The sequence below is a fragment of the Lupinus angustifolius genome, unplaced genomic scaffold (genome assembly GCF_001865875.1).
Source record: "Lupinus angustifolius cultivar Tanjil unplaced genomic scaffold, LupAngTanjil_v1.0 Scaffold_2_268, whole genome shotgun sequence".
In the NCBI taxonomy this organism is placed as follows: Eukaryota; Viridiplantae; Streptophyta; class Magnoliopsida; order Fabales; family Fabaceae; genus Lupinus; species Lupinus angustifolius.
The window spans coordinates 188,173-194,933 of NW_017716675.1; the positions used below are offsets into that span (position 1 = coordinate 188,173).

The 6,761-nt window shown below is 36.4% G+C and overlaps 1 long non-coding RNA gene across 1 annotated transcript in view; it reads left to right on the top strand.

Annotated features, from left to right (window-relative positions):
- The window catches only part of LOC109337202, an 11,748-nt gene extending 5,834 nt beyond the window's left edge, over positions 1 to 5,914 (top strand). The window contains exon 3 of the long non-coding RNA XR_002106413.1: positions 5,903 to 5,914. This is a non-coding gene — a long non-coding RNA (uncharacterized LOC109337202). The remainder of the gene's footprint in view (positions 1 to 5,902) is intronic.
- The last annotated feature ends 847 nt before the right edge of the window (positions 5,915 to 6,761 follow it).

Here is a 6,761-nt window from a genome sequence, read left to right on the forward strand (position 1 = left end):
GCAGAGTGACAACAACTCAGGATCTTTGACACTTCTTCTGGAACACATCTTCTATAAATATCGTCAGCATAGAGTCAATAGAGGTAAGGATCATCCCAGATATACTTCTTCAGATCTGAGAAGAATTTCTTTTTTTGTTGCAGTGTCATTTCAAGTGGAAGAATCTTGCTGACCAAATAGTTTACAAAGTCAGCATACCAAGGTGCCTCTACAGTATCGAGGAGGAGGAGTTGTTCATCAGGAAAGGAATCATCAATAGGTATGTCCTCCTCCCCTCCACTTGGATGTTCAAGCCGAGATAAGTGATCTGCAACTGGATTTTCTGCCCCCTTTCTGTCAACAATCTCCAGATCAAATTCTTGTAGAAGGAGAACCCATCGAATGAGATGTGGCTTGGCTTCTTTCTTACTCATCAAGTATCTCAGGGCTGAGTGATCAGTATGGACTATAACTTTAGAACCGACTAGGTAGGACCTAAATTTTTTGAAGGCAAACACAACAACTAGTAGCTCCTTCTCTGTGGTGGCATAGTTGACTTGAGCTCCATCAAGTGTTTTGCTTGCATAGTAGATTGCTTGCATCTTCTTTTCATTCTTTTGGCCCAACACTGCTCCCACAACATAGTCACTAGCATCACACATCACTTCAAAGGGAAGATTCCAGTCCGGTGATTGCAATATTGGTGTAGTGACCAATTCCTCCTTCACCCTGCAAAACGATTCTAGACAAGTACCACTAAAAAGAAATGCAATATCTTTCATTAAAAGGTCAGAAAGAGGTTTCGCAAATTTTGAAAAATCTTTTATGAATCTGCGGTAAAATCCTGCATGGCCTAAGAAACTCCTAATACCTTTTATGTTAATTGGTGGTGGCATATTTTTTATTACTACAATTTTTGCCCTATCCACCTCTATCCGTTCTCCTGAAATTAAATGTCCCAACACAATACCCTCGCGCACTATGAAGTGACATTTTTCCCAATTTAATACAAGATTCACTTCCTTACATCTCTGCAATATTTTTGTCAAATTTGTTAAGCAGTCATCAAATGAAAGTCTATAAAAAGAAAAATCATCCATAAAAACTTTCATTATGTTTTCTATAAAATCAGAAAATATTACACTCATGCATCTTTGAAAAGTGGTTGGGACATTACATAGCCCAGAAGGCATTCTCTTATAGGCAAATGTGCCATAAGGACATGTGAAAGTAGTTTTCTATTGGTCTTCAGGGTAAATAGGGATTTGATGAAATCCCGAGTACCCATCTAAATAGCAGAAATATTCATATGTAGAAAGCCTTTCAAGCATTTGATTAATGAATGAGAGAGGGAAGTGATCTTTCCTAGTGGTTGTGTTTAATTTTCTATAATCAATGCACATTCTTCAACATGTGACTGTTCTAGTTGGTATTAATTCATTTTTCTTATTTTTCACAACAGTCAATCCTCCCTTTTTAGGAACCACATGAACTGGATTCACCCATTCACTACCAGATATAGGATATATTACCCCATCATCTAAAAGTTTCAGGACTTATTTCCTAACCACTTCTTTCATATTAAGATTTAGTCTCCTCTGGTTTTCAATTGAAGTTTTATGATTAGGTTCCATGAAAATTATATGCATGCAAAAACAAGGGTTTATACCTTTTATATCATCTAATGTGTATCATATTACCTTCATGTGCAATCTCAGGACCCTTAGCAATTTTTCAGTTTCCAATTTATTTAATTTAGCATTAACAACAACTGGATAAGATGAATTAGGTCAAAGAAAGTCATACCTGAGGGTGGAGGGTAGTGTTTTTAATTCAATTTTAGGTATTTCCCCTCCTCCCAATCTTCAGATTTGGGCATTACCTTCAAGGTCTCATCTTGCGGGTTGTGAGGAAGTGTTGGGCTTGCATTCAGAAATTCAATAACCTCAAGCCATTTTCTCATCAACGTATGAAATGTCACCATCTACTATGCTCATCTCTAAGGGATCCTTAGATTGCACTCTAGCTGCTTTCTCTTTCACAACTTGGTTCAACATATCAATCCTAAAACATGAATCCTCAAGAGAAGGTTGTTTAATAGATTTTGCAATATCAAATTCAACCTTTTCAGCCCCTATGCTTAGGGAAAGTTTTCCATTCTTTACATCAATTATAGCACCAACAGTAGCCAAAAAGGGTCTACCTAATATGATTGAGATTTTTTAATCCTCTTCCATCTCTAGTATTACAAAATCTGCTGGAATGAAAATTTTCCCAACTTTGATAGGAACATCCTCCAAGATGCCTATAGGGAATTTAACTGGCCTATCTACTAATTGAAGTGATATAGTAGTGGGTTTTAGTTTACCCACTTCGAACTTTTTGCACACAGATAAGGGCATGAGACTCACACTTGCCCCTAAGTCACATAAGGCGTGATCAAAACTAGTATTTCCAATTAAACGTGGGAGAGAAAAACTACCAGGAACTTTTAATTTAAGAGGGAATTTATTTTGAATTAAAGCACTGCACTCTTCAGTTAAAGCGATTGTTTCATAATCCTCTAGTCTTCTTTTTTTAGATAAAATATTCTTAAGAAATTTTGTGTAAGCGGGCATCTCCTACAGTGCTTCAGTGAAGGGTAAGCTGATATATAATTTCTTAAAAATATCCAAAAATTTCTCAAATTTCTTTTCTAATTTTTCCATTGCTAATCTTTGGGGAAAAGGAATTGGTGGTACATATGGTGGTGGAGCTACATACTTAGACATCTTTTCAAAATTTTGTTCCCCTTCAGGAGGTTGTGTCTCAGTATGTTCCTCTTCCACTTGTGCATTTTTCCTAATTTGAGGAATATCACTTAGTTTCTTTCCACTCCTTAATTTGAAAGCTTTACAATATTCATTATTTGGACTTTTTCTGGCTGTCCTGGAAACATCCCTATTTGTCTATTATGATAACTAGCTTGTTGGGCAATTTGTGTTTCCAACATTTTACCATGAATGGTCAGGTTTTCTATTTTAGAATTCAAGTCATTGAGCATGTTTGAAAAACTTTTATTAATCATGACTTGATCTTCATGAAATTTATTTTGGTTAGCAAGCAATTTTTCCTGACCTTCCATTAATGTTTTAAGAGTAGGATGAATAGGAGAAGATTGTACCTATGGAAACCTTATTGGAGGTTTCCTGTTACATGGTCCATCCTGGTATTGATGATTCAGGGTGTTGTTGCTCCTCCAAGAAAGGTTGGGATTGTTCTGCATGTATGGTGGGTTGAATTGTTGGCCGCTCCTCTCCTTATAGTTATAGTAGTTGCATGATTCAGGTTGTTCATTAGTCAAGGCTCCATGTTCAGATTCAGTGAAATGTTTGCATTCAGACCACTCATGCCCTTTTGCTCCACACTCCTCACGTATTGCAGTAGACCCAATAACATTAACATGATACTTTTCTAGCTTTCCAAACCTTTGAGAAAGGTTCTACAATGTGGAAATTACCTTCTCCATCTGATTGCCTGAATATTATGCACCAGAGTCTCTTCTTGGATGGTATCTCCTCTCATTCGCCCATTGGTGATGATTAGAAACCACATTCTCTATGATCTTTGAAGCAACATCAATTCCTTTGCACATAAAGGCACCACCTACTGAAGAGTCCAATAGTTGTCGTGATGGAAAGTCTAGCCCACTGTAGAAGTACTGAACCAGTATCCAAGGTGGAATACCATGATGAGGGCAAGCTTCAGTCAATTCATTTAATCTTTCCCAAGCTTCAGCAATTGACTCCCCATCCTTTTGACTGAAGTCCTGGATGAGGTGCCTATATTTGTTGAGAAAAGCCTCCTCCAAAGTTCGCCATGTTGCTTGAATTTCAGAATTTTGGTTCCTTAGCCACGTCTTAGTTCTGTCTCTAAGGGAATATGGAAACATGCAGAGACGAATAGCATCTTCAGAAGCCCCATGAATCCTCACTATCTCACAAAATTCCAAGAACTGATCAATATGGGCATTAGGATCTTCATGAGCTCCACCTCCAAATTGGTTTTCCATCACCAATTGGATTAGAGCATATGGCAAAGAAAATTTTTCTGCCTCAATAGCTGGCCGAATTATTCCAGGAGGTGAACTACGAGCATTATGGACTGCATAGTCGTGAAGTGGTTTTTCATCTCGTTCAGCCATGGTTTATACACACACGTCTTTCTCTTGCTCTTTCTCTTTGTTGCCTTCTTCTTCTACGAAAAGTTCTTTCTGGCTCTGAATAGTAATTTGAACTTTCCATAAACCAAATCTGCAACCTACAAAGTTACCAAGAAAAAGGAAAACGCGTAATAAACTAGAGTAAAGTAATGAATTAATTGAGAATTAAGGAAATTTTGACACATTCCTCGGTAGCGGCTCCAAAAACTTGATAGGGAAAATCGCAAGTGCACGATTATGTCGTCAAGTAATAAAATATCGATTCCACGAGGACTGGAAAACTCCTTTAATTATAACAATTAATTTATAATTATGTCAAATAAGGAATAAAACTGAATTTAGAACAATTCGCAAGAATAATTATGAAAATAATCAAAAGGGATTGAAATCTAATTTAGGAAGAGTTCCCATGATAAAGGTTACCGCCTTTACACTCACAAATCCTTGTTTTGCTCCTTTTCATGAACTTTAAGCTGTGAGGGTAAATTGCTTTTTGATATGTGTCATCCTCTCAAGCTCCAACACGTGTACTCAATTGAAGTTGCACCTACTCTCGTGGTATGGTTATCAATCAAATCCTTCACTTGGATATTTCTATCCAATCGCTTCGTAGCAACTCAAGGTGAATTCCAGAAACTCACGAGAATCCTAATACTACTCTCGTGAATTTGGATTCTAGTTTGAATAATTGAATGGTCGGATAGTTGGGTTCACCTCTCGGTCCTTCCCTAATGTATCTAAGAGGTGTAATTTGTTGGTCAGACAACTCACACGAATAAAACTCAATTTAATGATTCAAATCATATCACTCAATGAAATAGAAGTAAGAACAAATATTTCTTGAATTTAAAAGGGCATAACCCCAATCCTAGAAACAAAGGGAATTACTCACTCATGATGTATAAGAGAATCTCAAATGCTAAATTAGAGAATTGTAATGTAAAAAAAGTGTAAAATCCTTGAGGGAGAACCCTTATTTATCATAATTACCCAACAAAACAAATCTAAAAAATAGAAATATAATATAACATTTATGAATTTTTTTTATCCTTCATTTATTCTACTTATAGCCTCAACAAATAAATTCATAATGACATATACATCATCATGAAAGTAATTGAGGAACCTTATTTTCTATCTGAGTTCCTTAATCTATAAGTTTCACTGACTTTAGAGGTTATCAAAGTAATCTAAGACCACATTCTTCTCCCCCACCTTCAACATAGTATCCACTTGACCCAAGAATCATCATTAATTACTCTAATTTGAGGGTTTTTAAGTACGTACTTCCCTGAATGAATGCCAATACCAACATCCTTAAAGATTTGGTTTTGTGGACAAGAACTTATGGTTACTTGTTTTGAAAAGATACTGCACACTTGGTTCACCATTTCCCACTAGATGTCCAAGACATTCTTTATGGTATAATATTGAAGGTATTAAACCACCAGCTGGTTGCACCGACATGAAGTTAAAAGCTGAAGTTGGCTTGAAATTAATGAGGTGGTTTGGACGTGGGAAGACCGATAAAGCCCGAATACGGAGAGTAAATTAAATAGGCTAGTTCGATTCCTAGACAAAGAGAGAAGGCAAGAAAAATCGTAGTCGAAAAAATTAGGAAAAATTTAGATACCAACAAACATGACTTATGATAGAGCATTAAAGCATTATAGCGTCATTAAATCCATGTAGTTGACCTCACCTAGTAGGATTAACGCTTAGCATAAGGTCTTTGTTGATTAATTTGTATATGAGGCATCATAGGAAATGAATTACTACTCCATCCATTAACAATTATCTTCATTGTTATCAATTGCAATCTCCATCACCTGACGCAGTTACAACTTTGAAGTGACCGCCATACCGCATCACAATGTAATTACGATGTAACACTGAATTACAATGATGTAGACACATCTGGCCATAGTACAACCACATCGCACCGCAATCAGGTCGCATTAAATACAAAAATATTTTTTTGAACACAAAAAATTATACCACAAAAGCTACAAACTGCATCTAAACGACCAAAATGACCAAATGACATTAATCACAATCGCGATTGTGATCACATTTTAAAACACTCTCTATATTACTAGAGGATTCTACTATATTCTCCTCATCCTTCACTATCTTAGACTTATATACATCATACAAAATACACCACCATTCAAGGAGGAATCTTTCAGCTTTTGAGGAGAATCAATCATAATGTAATATTTGTTACCGCTTTGGTCTTCTTCCTTGAAATCTCAGAAGCAGCATTTTAAATTGCGGTTGCAGTAACTGTTGCGATTATTGTGATTATGGTCATTATGGTCATTGTGATGAAGATTTTAGTGTATTAAATATGTCTCTAAGCTCTTGACATATGTCAAGGCTTTTCTTATTTCTCGCACATGTCTTATGAGTATGATGGTCCTTTTTTCTCTTGACAGGTAAAACAAATGCCTTGGCTCGTGATTGAGTTTTTTTTGCTCGTGCTCAAGATCTTTTGACCGAGACACATGGATGGATCATAGCTTACTTTAGGACTTTGGACTCTGGCCATGACTAGCAAATTCTGACCGAAGTAGTGTTG